The sequence below is a fragment of the Colossoma macropomum genome, unplaced genomic scaffold (assembly GCF_904425465.1).
Source record: "Colossoma macropomum unplaced genomic scaffold, Colossoma_macropomum, whole genome shotgun sequence".
In the NCBI taxonomy this organism is placed as follows: Eukaryota; Metazoa; Chordata; class Actinopteri; order Characiformes; family Serrasalmidae; genus Colossoma; species Colossoma macropomum.
In genome coordinates, this window is record NW_023494800.1 from 37318056 (window position 1) to 37336399 (window position 18344).

The following is an 18344-nucleotide window of genomic DNA, read 5'->3' on the forward strand; positions in this document are numbered from 1 at the left end:
TTCTGCTTCAGCGTTCCCGTCAGTTTGGGTGTCCTTGCACAGTCCTTGCATTGTCTGGGCAGGACCTTAAGTCTGTGCAGCTGTCCAGATGATGTCACGCTCCCTCCGGTCTTAAGGTGTCTCCACTGACGCCGGCTGCTACACGCTACCGAGGCCTGACCAGCGGCCTGCTGCTGAGCTACTGCCCTTCGTCTCACATGGAGGCTGTGAATGGACCAGTGTTCTGAATGAAACAGATTTTTTGGCCTATAAACATACCTCATATATACATACTATACATATACATACTATATATATATATATATATATATATATATATATATTTTTATTTTTTTTTAATATGTGTGTATATATATATATATATATATATATAGAGAGAGAGAGAGAGAGAGAGAAATAGATAAATATGTATATATGTGTGTGTATATATATATATATATGTATATATACGTATATATATATACACACACACACATCATAAGCATAGTGTACATATTTAATATAGAATAATATGCAGTCCTGTCATATAGAAAGTGATCCATTGAAATAGCAAGTGTATACAAGCTATCTACCTATCAATCTATATATTTACTTATCTCTCTCTCTCTCTTTATATATACACGTTATACATACATATAGATAGAGATATTGATATAAATATATAGATGTAGATCCACGTATGTGTATGTGTAGCTATGGCTATAAGTTCAGCAGCACTAAACCGGACTGTGGACGCTCTCCTAGTGACCCCACGATGACCCCACGTGACGTAGGCCTATAGATAGCATGCAGCCCGATTCTCGTGTGTGCGAACCTGGTTGTATTTACTGCTTAGGGGGGACGAAATCAGGACTGAACCTTCTGTCGTTGTGGGGACTTTCACACACTCTCTCTCTCTCTCTCTCGCTCTCTCTCTCTCTCTTTCTCTCTCTCTCTCTCTCTCACACACACACACACACACACACACACGGAAGCCTCGCGCGCTTGTGTCTGTGTGATGTGCGTGTCACCGGGCTCTCGTGCACCCTCTGGTGCTCGCTCTGCTCGTCTCCAAAATAAACTTCTTTTGTGCTGCCGCCGTGTGTCTCTTCCTCCTGCGCGCGGAGCCGGACGGAGCCGAGGAAGAAGAGGAGGAAGAGGAGGAGGAGGTGGAGGAGGGGGAGGAGGGGGGGGAAGATGGCGACCGTGCAGTAGAGGAGCACAGAGAGAGAGAGAGAGAGGGAGAGAGAGAGGACGGGGCAGCCGAGCAGGACAAGAGCCGTGAGTACGAAAACAGAGCACGAGCCTGGAGCAGAAGCGAGAAGCGTTAGCCGTCCGGGCTGCTAGCAAGTGCGTGTGTGTGTGTGTGTGTGTATATGTCTGAGTGTGCGCGTGCGTGCGTGCTTGCTTGGAGCTCCTCGCGAGCGAGCAGGACCTGGAAGGAGAGCTTTTATTATTGTTATTTATTTATTTGCTCGCTCGTTTGTGTCCTCCCTTCATTTCTTTCATGGACTTGGAGGAGCAGACGCTCCAAGAGTGGCTCCGCCAGAGCCAGCCTGGAGGAGCTGCTGCTTTTGTCGCTTTTGCTGCTCTTGCTATTTATAAACCAGCCCTCAACAAGCCAGAGCAGGACTTAGGAGGAAGCCATGGACCTCAGTGGACGCGCTAGCCTGGACTGATCCGGCTTTTATTTTGTTTTTTCCCCCTGCGAGGAAGAGATAGAGGCTGCTGTCGCTCGGGGGCTCTCTTTGAAGGAGAAGGAGGTGGAGAAGGACGAGAAGGAGGAGAAGCGAATGGTGCTGTGGGAGGTGAGCGTCCATTATTGCCGGTTCTGGCTAGAGAAGTGGAGCTGCCGGAGCCCCCCCGGCCCCCCCATGTCAATGACCACCGCTCGTGCTCCCCATGGCCCTGGAGCGTCCACGCTCGTTCTGTTTTCTGGTGTGGCCACTTGGAGGTCTTTCTGTCTCCTCTCCTAGCCTGTGGACGTGCTCTGGTGCTCTCGAGAAGAGTGTGTGTGTGTGTGTCTCGGAGAGTGTGTGTGTCAGCGCTCTGAAGGCAGGTATGTGTCATTGTGGGCTTCTCCATAAAATGGAGGAAGGCAGATGAGTCTCGCAGGAGAGGAGGAGTGAGACAGGAGCCCGTCCTCACTGTGCTAGAACAAAGGTCGACTTCTTTTTTTCTTCTTCTTCTTCCACTTCTTCTGCTGCTGCTGCTTCTTCTTCTCCTTCTCTGCCGGGCTTGCGCTGCTGGTGGTGGTGGCCACTCTAGTCTACTCCTGCATGGACAGAGGAACCTTTGGGAGATAACGAAGGAATATTTATTCTTTTGCTGCTCACCAAGTTTCAAGGTTAGCTTTTGGCTCCACGTTTTTTGAAGCACTTTTCTCTGATTGGCTTTGTTCGAGCGTTTCGGGAGGTCGTCTTTGGAGGAGATTAGAGGATCTGGAGGGGAGGAGGGAGGAGGGATTGGAGGGGGGTTACGAGAGGCGAGAGGTACCGGTTGTATTGTGTGAAGGGGCCGGGGATGAGATGGGAATTTTAATGCGTCTGCAGGTCGTTAATGTTCTACGAAAGTGGCCTTCACACATGGCGAGAGGGGAACTCTTGCAAGAAGTTTGAAAGTTCCTGGTGTAACGAGGGCCGTGTCGGGACGTGGTAACTTTCAGGGTGTATCTGAACACTTTTTGTGGTTTCCAGTGCTGATTTTTGCCGAACTTCCATGCTGCGCGCGAGATGGTTTTAGCTCGGATGTGGCTTCTCGTTCCACCTGCGTGTTCAGGAAATGAGAATAGGAATGTTCTTTTGTATTCGAATGGTGCGTGACCCTGAATTAGGAGGAACAATGCACGGCAGGCTGTCAACAACGGGGGTTTCACCACATAACTCCCTCTCGAATGATCCATCTATCATTTCATTCCATCTAACAAACCTGAAACCTTGTTTTTCGGCGCTGAGTGGAGCTGTATGTATGCGAGTGTGCGCATGTGTGTGCCAGCGAGGAGAGTGTGCTTGCTTCTGCAATAACTCTGGTCACTGAAGAATCCTGCTGACAAGGACTAAGAGACTGAGCTAGACACTCTCTCCCTGCGACAACCCAGGGCTAGGAGGAGCTTTCAAAATGGTGGCACGGCTCTTGTGTCAAGGCAAGCAGGTTCCCTCAGATGTTTGTTTTGACAGGAACAGGCCATGGTCGACTAATTGCTGCCTACCCTGCTTCTTCAAGGCTCTGATGTTCTTGAGATTGTCCTTCTAGATGCATTCTGATGTTTTGTGGACTTTAGGTCGAGGTTCTTCCTGAAGGACAAAGTCTGTTTTGTGTCTGTAGGCCCCGTAGCTTGTCCTTGCAACCTGTCAGTCCAGTTTGAACATGTTCTGCTGCAGCTCCTTTGTTGTTCTGCACCTTCTAGTGGCCCATTTTGAGGAAAACCCCATGCTAAAGTTTCAAAACAATGAGCAGTCCATACAGAAACTAAGCTGCCAAAAGAGCCCATTTGAATTCAGTTGTTGTGCTGTCAGGAAAACCAGTGCATTTACATATGTCAGTCTAGCCATTTGCGCTGAAGTTATAAGGAGTGTTTCAGCAGCCTGCTATCTGAATGAGGCACAAAACAGGGCCTGTCAGGACAGAGGTCATTTCCAGTCTTAAAGGCACAGAATTTGTAAAAAAAATGAATTATGATTATAAGGAGAAAGAAGACTGCAGAATGCAGGAAATGGGCCCTGTAATTTCTGACAGCTTCTCTCGTTCTCTTTCTAAGGCAACCACGTGAGAATTAATCAAATATCTGTGATGACATGGCTGTAGTAACAGAGTAATGTCTTTGATCCCTTTGTGTGCCTGACCTGGAAAAGCTAAAAGCCCCCTTATGCAACTGCGGAACGTTCAGTGATAGCCCAAGGTTCAAGTTCGCCGCTGACCCATTTATTCAGGAGAGTCCAGAATGACACGGGGGATTTTGGATTTTGTTTTTAGCTCTCAAGTTTGACTTTTGGGAGTTAATTTAGGGTTCTCACAGAATAGAGAACAAACACCCTTCTCAATTTTTCTTATTCTAAATATCATTTGGCAGTTTGTTATGTATGTACTGTATATGTATACAGATTGGGCAGGTTATTAATAATTCGGATTGTGTTGGGTAGAATCACTGTCCCAATGGGAAGTTAGGTTTAAGGTTGACCCTAACCTTCATGCACTTGACCTTTTGGCCTTTTTTGTGAACACTTAAAAAGGAATTCCACCAATTTTTGCAACATATTTGTAATAAACCAACTGTTAAGATGTTAACAAAGTTGTTCAGAGTGATTTGATGTGATGTTGTAGAGAAGACTCAGACTGCTATACAGTGGTGCTGATAGGAACCAGGGGTCGCCATGACTACAACACAAATATAGATATTTTATTTACTATCCAGAACCACCAGTGAACCTACACGAGTCTTCTGAGTCTATATGGAATGTTGATGATAGGAAAATAGTGGAAAATCTGAAATAATAAGTTTTCTTTGGGGACTATTTTGCCTCACAGCGCCCTGCATGTATCCCTCCACCATGAATGGAGTTTAAGTTCTCTAAACTAACATAAAACAGTGTCTCAGTCATCAGGCAGTGAATTCATAACCATTTCATGTAGGAACTTTCTGTGAGGGAGCTTTTAGAGGTGGACGTCTGGTTCCTATCACCACCACTGTGAACAGTTCTGGCTGTTTTCTCTAGAACGGAGCGTTTCACACCAAACCACTCTGAATGACATTGTTCACAATCAGTAAAATTCCCTGTCCCTGTCTTTGTCTTTGTCTTTGAAAACAAGCACAAATAAAACATCTATGGTTTTTTCTTGTTAAGATTATGGTATTACTGGATCAGTCCAGCACTCCGTCATGCCTACGTGCAGATCAGTGGTGCATCTGTTCCATTCCAACCCCAGAGCATTTTTTTTTCCTCTAGCTGGCCCGTGCATTCATGCTAACTGCTAACAGCTAACTTCTGACTTCTACTACTGTATTTTGGAGGTCTTAATCACTGTACACAACTCAGCTGGTTACTGAATTTGCAGGATAGGCTTGTCTTTCATTAGTACTTTGTTCAGAGAAGCTGTAGAATGGCTGTGATGGTACAGTAGCAGGGTGGGACGGCACAAACCAAGAAGCTTCTGAAAAGAGCTCATGTAGTTTGAGAAGTTTTTCATGTTTTTCTGCTGCTTTGGTAGGCTTGAACTGCCACAGCTTGTATAGTATTTTGTCCCTGTGGAGGTTGTCCTGAAAAGAAGAACCTTTCAGCTTTGGCAATCTGATTTTATGCTTCTTTAAGATGGAATGAAAGCCTCAAATCAGGATGATTTAGAGCTAAATTGGAAATGTAAGTTGATCAGCGTCAGGCTGTTTAATCTGTAAACAAAACTGGCCTAACCAGCAAGACCAGAGATCAAAATCAAGATCCTGGCCGTGTTTGAGTGTGTTCAGGATCATCAAATAAAAGAATGATGGTTTTATCTTTTATAAGGTTTTTTAACAACTTTGAAGATTAGCTCAAGCATGCATGCTACTGATGCTAGCAATGCTAGTAGTCATCAGACACCATTGGAATACTGCTAATCTGTTTGTATTCACTTTCATTCATTGTTAGTAATGTTAGCACTATTCACTGAACCAAACGCCAAAATAGAACCAAGCCATAATGGATCTAATGGATAATTCCAGGTATCCAAAATGTCCTCACAGTATGTCCAGATATGGGCTGCCGACACACTTTCCATAACCTTTTGTTAGGTTTGTCACAAAATCCTTGAACTGCCATCTGCATAATGCCTCATTTTCGCACAAACTTCAGGCCAGATGCCCCCTGGAGCCCACTGGGACATCAGAGACAGGGGGGCATATCACTTCCCTGGCCTGTGTGGGGTTCTGAAACCGGTGTGAAGGTTTCATTTGAATAATTTCAGGCATAAAAGGCAGGTGGTGGCATAAATGGGGCGAGGTAGTTGAAGGCGCTGCCATGGCTTGTTAAGCTTGCAGTTGGCAGTTCCGCTTTTGTCTAGGGATGCACAATGATATCGGAATCATCAGTATCTGATAGCTGATAATTGCTTAGAAGTAAGTTGAATTGACCGATACTTAATTTTTTAAATTAATCTAATTTAGTTGTGTCCAATTCCAGCTGCTAGCTAGATCTCCCGCTATGACGTCAAGCTACCAAGATGGGAGGTTGAAGCAGCATCTTTTTCAACTGCCGCTAATGCAACATCATTCGCACTTAGAGGAGCCATTTAGGCTAGCATCATGCTACGTGATGGGGGAGAGGGAGGGCCTTCCTACCCTCCCAGACAGAATGAGGCCAGTTAGGCTGTCTTGATCTCCCAGATACGGATGGCTGTGGCATCACTGTGGAACAACTCTCGACAATAGGTGATTAGGAATGCACCAAGTTTTCAGCCAGAAAATTTTGACATACACTCTAAAAAAAAAAGGTATATACATATAGCACCAAAAAAGCGTTCTGTTCAAGCTCATAACAATAGCAGAACCCTTTTTAGTGCTATGTAGAACCGCATAAAACACATTCTCCCATCAATCTGAAGAACCACTTCACCAAAGAACCATTTAAGCATGGAAATTGTTTTTTGAGTGTTCATGGTTTCATATAGAACCACTGTCTTGACTACAGACCCTTTGAAGAACCTTCTTTTTTAACAGCGTAGGCCGCCAGCGATGTGTCAGACATTACAAATAATTTTAGTGGCCATAAAAATGGAAATATTGAATAAAATGACTGCTTATTTTACACAGACAGATTGAAATAGTTTGAGCAGCAGCGGATCAACAGTGAAGACAATTCCCAGTTGTGGAACCTTAGACCCTTGATTTATATTCGCTGGTCATGTGGGATATCAACAGAGGAAACGATGACAAAAAACTTTCCCATTACAGGTTTGATTCGACTTGAAAACATCTTTCTTGTTACACAGAATGCAGTAGAACAATAAATGCAGACGCCGTCTGTAGTGTCAGTTTTCAAAATAATTCACAAACATCAGTGCACAGGTATAACTCAGGGTCTTTGATGATCATCTGTCCTTTGTTGTTGAGGACATTGGATTTCGTTGCACATGCTGTGATAATCTTTGTAAATTTATTTTATGTAGACTGTTTTTATTTATTGTTGACTTCGGCCCAACGTGTCCTGAATTTCGGTTTCAGTTTCGGTTTTGGCTTGAATTTTTTCTTTTCTTTGTATTATTAGTATATGTTGTGCTCTGGAAGAGCAGACGCTGGGCTACTGGGATAAAATGATTTGTTTTGCTGCATTTGGAACCATCTACACAGTCGCGTGCAAAAGTTTAAGCGCCCCTGTTTTGTTGATGTTCTGACACTTTTACACACTGTAATGCACAATTACTGTTCATTTGCTGACAAACATGTCGGGGGAAAAAAAAAACATAACATGTGGCCTGTGCTAATGTTGTGGCACCTTTTGTGTTTTATGCTTTTGCAATATGCTAAAAAGCAAATGAGAAATTGTGCAGAAAAACGTCAGATTCAAATATGTTCCTGGTATAGAAGGTGTTAAGATTATTTTCACTTTGTGTACAACTGTATATTTAAGTGCCTTATTTCTCTACAGTGCTGATCCAGGTGGATAGTTTTACATTTAACCAGTGTTTATGTACATCGTCATCAGCAGATATCAAAGTTTTGGAGAGCAGCATCAGCCCACAGTTCCCGTATCGGTGCATCCCTTCCAGGAAAGAGCACATCACACTGATTTTAATCATTTAAAAGATCTTTAAAAGATGATTAATGGTGTTCTTACAGGACGATGTGGAAGGTGAGCTTCCCTTTGTTGTTGAGGCAAGATGACAGGCCTCCATTTTGATGGACGGGGGTGGAAAATAAGTGAAGTGTGCAACAAAATGGACCTCTCAGTCCAGACAGGCCACAGGAGGAAGTGGTGGAAAGCTCGCAACCTCTGAAACCCTGAGCTGATTCTTCAGGCTGCAGCCAGAGAGCGAGAGAGAGAGAGAGAGAGAGAAAAACGAGCGAGAGAGGGTAAAACACACAAAAGCCAATTGAAATGGTCCAGTGGCTGCTTTCTTGACATGATGCATTGGCTCCTGGGGAATCGCTGCCCTGCTCTTCCTCATACAAACCGGCCTGCGGTGCTGTGCACACTTAACGGAGCGGCAGGTTCTTTTTTAAAAGATCCTCGAAGAGTGCATTCAAATCTTGGCTGTTTCTGAAAGCTTTTTTTCTTCTCCGAAAGAGGCCCCAAAGTTATATAACTTTTTAATTGGTCGAGCAAACTCGTTATTAATTTTACATCACACACTATGTGACTGTATGCGGAGCGAGATTTTTTTTATGGATCATCTAATTGGTTCTTCTTGCGCTGCAAGACTAGGCTAATTGATTTGCATTAACTCTGAACGGGTTGATCTGATTAACATGGTTTTGCTGAATGGTTAATTATTGTGGATCATTACCTCCTCCGAGAACTTTTTCACCATCATTTGTTGCCCATTTCTGGGTTTTTTTTTCATAAAGACACTTCAGAGATGGTCCAGCAGCATGCTGAGTTCTGGGTTTTGCCTAGTAGTGGTTGCAGTTCCTCCTCAGATGTGAGTTTTGTTATGACTGCAATACCATGTAAACCACAAATAAGTGGATAATGCGACGTAAAACAGGTGCAAACCACGCTAATGTTATCCCGTTTAGCTGAGAGGCCAAGTCAGGGCTGTTTCAGCCACATTTTAAATGAAAATGAAACCGTAGCAGACCCCCGATCACCCCTGCTGTATAGTGTGTTTAATCTGGAGTAGTCCACTTAGTCTATGAGGTGGTGGACATAAAGGAATGGCCGGTCCTTTTGGGATTAGCCTTTGCCTAACATGGACACTAGAGCAGTTCCGTTCCATTCTGTTCTGTCATCATACAGCCTGAGGAGCCTGACTCAGATGACACCACAGACTTAGGGCCACGAAAAGCTCTACATGCTTAAAAACAAAGTTCTTCAAGGGTTCTTTTGTAAATAAAATGGTTCTACGTGGAACCATGAACACTCAGAGGACCATTTGCAGGCTTGACATCCCACACAATAGAACAACCCTTTTTTGATGCTGTATAGAACCATATAAAACACATTCTCCATCAATCTGAAGAACCATTTAACAATGCAAAGAACACTTTAATCATGCTTTAATCATGATTCTACATAGAAACATTTTCTTTACTAAAGAACCCTTGAAGAACCATCTTTTTTAACAGTGTAGACCAGCTTGTTTGAATTTCCCGCACCACCTTAAATGGTGCAGCAGTTACTTGCAGCCTGTAAAGGTGGCTGAATATAACTGCTGCTCTGTTTAAGGTGGAACGGGAACATTTTGACAAATAGCTGCCAAATATGTAGAAATTACGACGTGAAACAACATTTAGAACCATTTTAGAACCCACAGCTCTAGTGTTTGAAAGCAGTATTGCTATGCAGTGGGGTCCAGATGTCTGAGAACACATTGAGAATCTGGGATTGTGCTTAAATTGAAGTCACTGAACAGGTTTTTGTACAAAAAGGTCAGGTGGATCTGATTTGCAGATCAGAGGCTTTTGTCACTGTTAGTGAAGGATCTCAGATGCTTAGAAATTCTGAAATTCATGTGAATATTGTAAAGTTTTTTTGTCATGCTTATAATATAATCTGCAAATTAGAAACACTGGGCCTCATTCACCAATATCTAAAGTCTGTTCATATGTGTGTTCTTGATAAAGGTCCTAAGAAAAAGTCTACGTCAGATTCATGACGTGTTCTTAAAGCGCAGAACCGTTCTCACCTTTGTGCTCTTGAGTGTGTGTAGATTCTGTTCTTACCTAAGAACAAACCCCACATAAGAGAACACTGGTGAATGACAGAATGTTTATGAAAACTGCGTAACTGGGTTTTAATAAGAAATTTCCACATTCACTAGTGGTCCATAGATCTACCAGGGCTGGGCAATATGACAATATTTTATCGTTATCGTGATAAATTACACCATAGTGTGCTTTTCTGAGCATATCGTGGACATTGTCAGTGTGAGAACACTCACTTTTATGTTTTATTGATTAGTCCTGGATTTAGTTCAGTCTGTTTTTGTCTGTTCCACCTTATCAAACCTCAGAAAAAAACAAATATTGAGCTGCATATTGTGTATTGTGAAAATATCGTCATGTATTGTGACGTTATATTTTAGCCATATCACCCACCCCTGTTATCTACAGTGGTGCCTGAAAGTTCTCTCTTTAGAATGTTCTAATTCATTTATTGAGGAGAGTGATTCAATATTACATATCTGTGAGTGGCAAAAGAGGCCCAAAGCATGATACTACCACCACCATGTTTCACAGATGGGATAAGGCTTTTATGCTGGAATGCAGTGTTTTCATTTCTCCAGACATAATGCTTCTCATTTAAACCAAAAAGACCTGTTTTGGTCTCATCCATCCAGGGGTGTCTTACTCCTTGCAACCTTGCCATGCACACCGTTGTTATTTAGTGTTCTCCTGATGGTGGACTCATGAACATTAACATTGGCCACTGTGATTCAGGCCTTTAGTTATTAAAAAGTTACGCTGGGTTCCTTTGTGACCTCACAGAGTATTACATGCTTTGCTCTTGGTGTGATCCTTTTTGGTCGATCACTCCTGGGGAGCATAACGATGGTCTTGAATTTCATCCATTTGTACACAGTCTGTCTGACTGTGGATTTGTGGAGTCTAAACTCTTTAGAGATGGTTTAGTGCCATGATACACTTCCACAAACATGTGTTGTGAAGGTCAGACTGTGATGGATCCCTGTTCTTTAAATAAAACAGGGTGGTCACTCACACCTGATTGCCGTCCCATTGTTTGAAAACACCTGACTCTAATTTCACCTTCAAATTATCTGCTAATCCTCAAGGTTCATACCAAGTCTAATATTTCTGTCTCATTTGTTTAATTTGATTCTCTTTATCAACTAATAAGACAGTTTTTGTCTGTTTTTGTCTATTCCACCTTATCATACCACCTTATCGTTTTTCATGTGTATTGTGAAAACGTCTTTATGTATCGTGACGTTATATTTTAGCCATATCATCCACCCTTGTTATCAACATATTGTTCAATATTGCACAATAAAATGTTTCAGGTGCACTTGATACATGTGCACCTGATAAATACCAAAACCATCAGACATTTGAATTATACCTCGACGCGCAGTTTTAGTCCTGCTGCTCGCTACTAACTTCATTTCATAGATAAAGAACTGTAGGAGTAGCTGAGGAGCTCATGAAGCTGTCCACCTTCTCCTGCGCTCTTTAGGTGCTCTCTCTGAGCGCTGTCTTGTTGTGCATGATTGTAGAGGAAGTCTTCACCCCCCCTCGGCCCCCCCAGGGGATCCAGAGATAGGAAGTGGCAGTCTGCTTTCTGTTGCCACCTCAGACCACAGAGCAGATTTGATAGGAGCTCATCCTGCCTGTCTCAGCTTACGCTGCTCCTTTTATCACACGCTACTTTCATTTCACCAGAACGCGCGTTAGCGCACTTTCTCATCTGCTTAGCAGTGTTTTTTTGTTTGTTTTTTTAAGAATATTCCATCTTTTGTCCACCCTGCGCTGGGGTGACGTGGATGCAGGTTAAAGGGGAACTCCACCGACTTTAATAAATGTCTGCATAATTAGACGGTTATGAAGTAACAAAGTTCATTCAGAGTGGTTTGGTGTGAAACGCTCTGTTCTAGAGAAACTTACCAAGTCAGAACTGTTCACAGTGGTGGTGATAGGAACCAGACGTCCACCTCTAAAAGCTCCCTCACAGAAAGTTATTACATGGTAATGAATCCCCTGTCTGACATTTTGCAATATTTTTTTTAGTTGCCTGCACTGGCTAGCATCGCACTGAGTGATGGGGGAGACGGGGGGGCCATCCTGCCCACCCAGAGAGAGCAAGGACAACTTACTCTTATGGATTCCGAGCAATGGACGGCTGTAGCATCACTGGGGATCAAAAAAATTTTGGTAACACTTTATATAAATGTCACGTTTGTCATCTATAAACACATTTATAACATGTTAAAATGCATTCATATGGCATTATAAACATGATTATAAACATTTATAAAAATGAATTACACTTTATAGCCATGTTTATTATACATTATGAATTGTTAATATAATGCATTACAAATAGTGTTAATAACATGTTATATTGTCAGTGCCAGTTGAGTCAGTCCCAGCTTGGAGAGCGTAAAGACAAATACCAAGCTAACGGTGGTGTACATTACCTTTCCCACATTGGGTAAAACACTGATGGCAGCTCTAGTTTAAACTCTGACATTTGAACCCCGTAATGTGCTGTAGTTTATACTTCAACTTGAAGCCTCACTCTGAACACTGGAGGAGGCTTTAGTACAGTACGCTTCACTTTACTTAGAGCGGACAAATACCACTTATGAGCTCTTATAATTGTTTATGAACAGTACTTATAATGTATTATGTTAACAATTCATAATGCATAATAAGCATGGCTATAACGTGTAATGCATTTTTATAAATATTTATAGCCATGTTTATAATGCCTTATGAATGCATTATAACATGTTACGAATGTGTTTATAGATGCTTACAAAGGTGACATTCATAGAAAGTGTTACCAAAATTTTTCCCTTTTTAAAGCTTTTATTTTCTGGCAGGAGTTGAATCTGTGTGAAATGTTGACTTATGGAGGTCTGACATTATTTGTAACACAGTTCTGTCAGTTTGCAGCGTGCTACATATTTTCTGCACTGTGCATGTTCACAGTTTTCGTTTTGAGGTGACATCAAATTTTTTGTCGTATTACCTCCCCCTACAGGGCTGGCATGCTCATGTGAGTGCTTTCAAGTCATTTTTGAGTTCTTATGTGGACGTAGAGATTTTGAAAGACGGTGCTGCTGTGGACGATTATTTGTATTTGGAAACAGAGGGGAAAAAGGTTTCTAAAATATTTGGATACGTGTGGACGAGGCCTCAGGTGACCCATGTGGGTCACTGGTAGTTTAGGATAGTAAATAAAATGTCTATATCTGTGTTGTAGTCATGGCGACCCCTGGTTCCTATCACCACCACTGTAAAGAAATCTGAACCACTTCACACCAAACCACTCTGAATCACTCTGTTTACATATCACACACTCAATTATGCAGGAAACTTGAGGAATGGGTGGAATTCTCCTGTAACTTGACCAAAAGGTTGTTTTCAAAAGGTTGTTGCCAGCAGATGATCAGGGTTGTCATATCCCAGGGCTAGCATTTTAATGCAAGTTGCTATAGAATTACTGTTTATTGTAAACCTTTTTTAATCAATTTGTATTGTTAAGTTTTATTTAAAAAACAAAAAATAATAGGCCAAAAAGGGCCATATCCTGCATTTGTCTTGTATTTTATTTTTTCCTGATGTCAATTCTTAACATTTGTGTGATTTTATATACCAAAACCAGTCATAATTCATTTTCTGTGACCATTTTCCAAATTCTTTTTATCCCTTACAATTAAACAGGCTGTTGTGTTACTGTACCTTTAAGACTGATATATGTAAATGAGCTCGGTTCTGACTGGCTGTCCTGTATTGTGCCTTATTTAAAAAGCAATCTGGGCTGAAACACTCCTCATAACTTCAGCATTAATGGGTGGGGCTGAACTGCTGCAGGCTGAATAGGTGGATATATGTAAATGTGTCAGTTTTGGTGACATCCCAAAAACAGCACAATGAAAACAGTCATTTTTGCAGATTAGTCTATTTATACTGACTGTAGGGAAGTTTCATTATGCCCCTTTAACAATGTTTACATATTACATCATTCAAAAAAAGGGAAGAAAACTTTGCTGTCTGTGATATGGGCCCTTTAAAATGAAACGTTTTCGTATTCTTGCAGAATAAGTGAGTATTCAAGACAGTATTCAACAAAATGGTGGATAAATCTAGTGACTATGAGTGATAATAAAATATGATAACTGAGGTCCTGGAAAAACAGGGGCATCTTAATGCCCAAGGGGTGGTTGGCATCGGCGCTGGCGTGTGGGGACTCAGAAAAAGGAGGATACGTGATATGTGTCAGCATTTTGCGTGCGTCAGCATTAGCAGGTCCCATGCAAAGTGCTTCGATTCATAACGGCTCAGGATGGAAAGGCAAGGAGTTCAGAGCGAGGAGAAGTGAGGAGAATATGACATTGGAGTTTGCCTGCAGCAAACATAATTCGCTGCGTGCAAAGAAAACAACATCTCTGACAAATGTTGAAACTGCTTAAAGGGAAATTCCACCCATTTTGTTTTGGTGTGAAACGGTTCATTGTACAGAAGCAAAAACCAAATCAGACTTCTATACAGTGGTGGTGATAGGAACCAGGGGTCGCCATGACTACAACACAAATATAGACATTTTATTTACCATCCAGAACCACCAGTGAACCTACACGAGTCTTCTGAGTTTATATGGAATGTTGATGATGGAAAATAGTGGAAAATCTGAAATAATAAGTTTTCTTTGGGGACTATTTTGCCTCACAGCGCCCTGCATGTATCCCTCCACCATGAATGGAGTTTAAGTTCTCTAAACTATCATAAAACAGTGTCTCAGTCATCAGGCAGTGAATTCATAACCATTTCATGTAGGAACTTTCTGTGAGGGAGCTTTTAGAGGTGGACGTCTGGTTCCTATCACCACCACTGTGAACAATCCTGACTCGGTAAGTTTCTCTAGAACAGAGTGTTTCAGACTAAACCACACTAGCAATCTGCAGCAATATGAAACTTATTTAGACTAAACCTGGAATTAAGAATGATACTGTTGCCTCAAATCAAATTGGTTAGCAATGGAGTTTTGCAAGCAGTGCCAAATTGCAACTGCATGCTACTATTGACAAGCCAGCATTTAGCTAGCAGGCTAGCTGGCTAGCAATCTGTAGCAGTAGGAAATTTATCTGGGCTAAGCTAGGAGTTCAGAATGATACTGTTGCCTCAAATCAGATTTGTAAATTTGGCCAAATTGCAGTCTCCAGTGAGTTTGATGTGCAAAGCTGGCAACTGCATGCTACAGTCATGAACTAACATTTAGCTAGTAGCCTAGCTAGCCGTCTGTAGCGGTAGGAATTTGAGCTACACCTAGAGTTAAGAATGATTCTGTTGCCTTAAACGAGATTATTTAGGAATGAAGTTTTGTTAGCAGTGCACTAACAAGTGTACTACAAGCCAGCATTTGGCTAGGATAACTAGCGTTGGAAAACTTGTGTGGCCTAAACCTGGAGCTAAGAATGACACTGTCGTCTCAAATCAGATTAGTTAGTAATGTAGTTGTGCCAAATTGCAATCCCCACTTATTTTAGCGTGCAAAGCTAGCGCACTTCATGGCATTCTACAGTGACGTTAGCTAGTAGGCTAGCTGGCTAGCAGTCTGTAACTTATTTTGTGCTGAACCTTGAACTTTAAGAAAGACAGGTACTGTCAACGCAAGTCGTATTCGTGAGGAAGTTAGTGTGGTTAGTGTAGTTAGAAGGCTATCCAGCTAGCAATCTGCAGCAATAGGCAAGTCTGGAGTTAAGAATTATACCGTCGCCTCAAATTATATTAGTTATGAATGGAGTGCCAAATTGCAATCTTCAGTGAGTTTGTTTACAGAGTTGGCAACTGCAGGCTACTAATTAAAAGCTAGCATTTAGCTTCATAACCATTTGTTTCCTCATGAAAGTGCTTGGGCTCAAAAAATTACCAAATGTGCTTAATTTATACACTATATTTAATATGCAATTTCCCTTCGGGATCAATAAAGTTTTATCTGTCTATCTGTCTACCTATATTATAAACTGTTTGTTGCAGCGCTAGCTACTATTGCATCTGCAAGACAGCTTAGACATCTAGACTGGCCCCCTGTTCTTTGCCCTGTTGAAGCAAGACAGTGTGTGAACAAATTCTTCCAGCCTCGCTGCTGTGAATGGAAAAATCCAGAGCTGTATGGAGAAGGCTGTTCCCTTTGGAGGCCCTGGGCCCAACCAGGACAAGGCTTCCTTTCAGAGGGAACAGGAGTGGTCTTGTGGGGGAGAGAGAGAGATCCACTGCTTTTGGTTCCTCTGTGCTGGAGAGGTGCTGGTTTCCAAGTCTGATTAAACATTGAAGAAGTTGGAAGGGGAAGGCCTCGCTAGCGAGTTAATATTAATGGTTCTCTCGTGTTTCCACCACAAGTTGGTGGCTCTTTTTTGAAGAGCGATTAAACATCTCAGCTCAGTGGAATGAAAAAGGAAAACTCCCATAGCAAAGATGACATTTTTATCTCTTAACACTGCACTATTTTGTGTTTCAACAGAGATGCAAGGAAGTCTGTGGTGAGTTCTGCGAGGAACCACCGTAAATACTGCAGTTTGGTCCAAGACTTGGTTTAATCTTTTCTATTTCTACTATAAATCTGCTGATCTGCTGATCTGAGGACATTTGTTCATGTTCCTCTAATAGGGCAGAGGAAGAGCTGGGCCAGGCAAAGACATTTATGTCCTTGAAGGCCTCCAGACCAGCATGTAACTCCACCCGCATGCTGTAACTGTAGTATTTGCAATGTCAGGATTGCACAGAAGGAGGCAAAGCTGCAAACTTTTGGCCGAGCTCCACCGACAGTCAGAGTGAAATGCCTGGACTGAACTTGCTTCTGATCAGCCTCAGCCAGGCGGAGACTGCGTGCGTGAAGGTGTGAAGGTATTTTATTCTTGTTGTTAAGAATAAACAGTCGCCCATGCAAACGTGAACCTTGGTCCGGTATAATTAGCAAGCTGAGTATCTCCACTTGCGCGCTCCAGAGGCAGGAGTCTCCTTGGAGAAATTCTTCGAATGCAATCGTGTAGTAAAAAGAATTCTTGCCACAACCTGCCAGGTGTTGCGTTGTCTTTTGCCCAAGCAGAGGGCCCAGGGGTGCCTTCCCTCACGCCTGAAGTAAGGGAAACATTTCTTCTCTGGTCAAGAATTCCTGAAGCTTGGTCCAGTCTTTGATCCATAATTCAGTTTGATCTTAACAGGCGTTGGCCCAAGCAAGCTTACCCAAATGGTGCCAAGTGCAGAAAGGCGGAACAGTGGTGCGCACTTCATGGTTTCCTGAAGGAACTGTCTCAGTGGAAAAACACTTCCTGGTTATTTTCCAGTTTTATGACCTCGGGTGTCTGCAGGCCCCCCTCCTTTTTCACATCAGTCCTTCATGGCATAAAATGTCCTCATGGGTTCACGTTTTATAGAATGGCTTAAGATGACCATGACAGGTCACATGAGAATATATATAATCTTAGGTGGCCTGTCATGTTTTTTGTGCGCAATTTCTATTTATGTGCTGAGTTTAACATTTTGGGAAAAAAATATAACAAAATATAAAGTGTGCTATAAATTGCATTGGCTGCATTTCATGTTTTATTATTTTGTAATATGTTAAATCCAGAAAATAAACAGTATTTGTGCATTAATGCATGCTCTCTGTAGAGGAAGTGTTAATTTACTTTCACTTAGAAAATCAACAACACTTTGCATTTTTGCATTTGTCTGTATATAAGTGTTAAAAAGAATTACCACTAATTCTTTTTAAATTTCTGAGTAAATAGATGGTTCACATGTAAGCAGAGTGGTTCAGAGTAGTTCAGAGTGGTTTGGTGTTATCCCAACGGAAATTTAGCAGCTAGTATCAGTCACACAACACAGGACAGTAATAATAATAAGGGTGATACAATATAAAAAAAACAAAAAATACAAAAAACCATCTACAGTCATATATACAACTAGAAATATACAAAAATATGCTATAAGATCTATAAGGTGAGATATAAAAGGCAGTGCAGTAATGACTGTACAAAGGAGGCACAGGTAACAGCATATAATGACAGTACTGAATAAATATGTGCATATATTGGTACTGAAATAAAGTGTCCAGATGTGCAAGATGTACAGTGTCCATATGTGCAGATAATAAAGCTGTAATTTAGCCTGAGAGATTCATGAGAGATAGTTTTGAGAAGATTTTGGCCTAAAACATATTTTTTAAATCTATATTCAATTTCATTTAAAGCTGCACTAAGTAAGTTTTGGGGATTTGGAGACCTCTCTGGTGGAAATTTGTAATCGCACACAATGTGTGGAAGAACATTTTGTACCGTGGGTTGTGCTTCGGCCCCCTTCCCTGAGCGGATGAATCTGATGATTGAAAGAGAATTCAAAGAGAACTCAGTCAAACCTTGGTGAAGTGAGGACCCTGTTGGGGTTCATCCTAAAGTTAGGACAGGATTTAGGAGGTTTAGTCTAGTTAGGATGTTTGTGTGATGCTGTTTTCTTATCTGGAGTTCATGAGATTATGAAGTTAGGAACTGTT

At 41.9% G+C, this 18344-nt stretch overlaps 1 protein-coding gene across 5 annotated transcripts in view; it reads left to right on the top strand.

Annotated features, from left to right (window-relative positions):
- The first annotated feature begins 1154 nt into the window (after nt 1-1154).
- Nucleotides 1155-18344, top strand: part of znf462 (zinc finger protein 462) — a 94720-nt gene continuing 77530 nt past the window's right edge. For 2 of the 5 annotated variants that reach the window (XM_036588249.1, XM_036588252.1), the window contains exon 1: nt 1155-1260. The gene's annotated coding sequence lies outside the window, so the exon portion shown is untranslated. The other 3 variants (XM_036588250.1, XM_036588253.1, XM_036588251.1) reach the window with 2 other exon arrangements.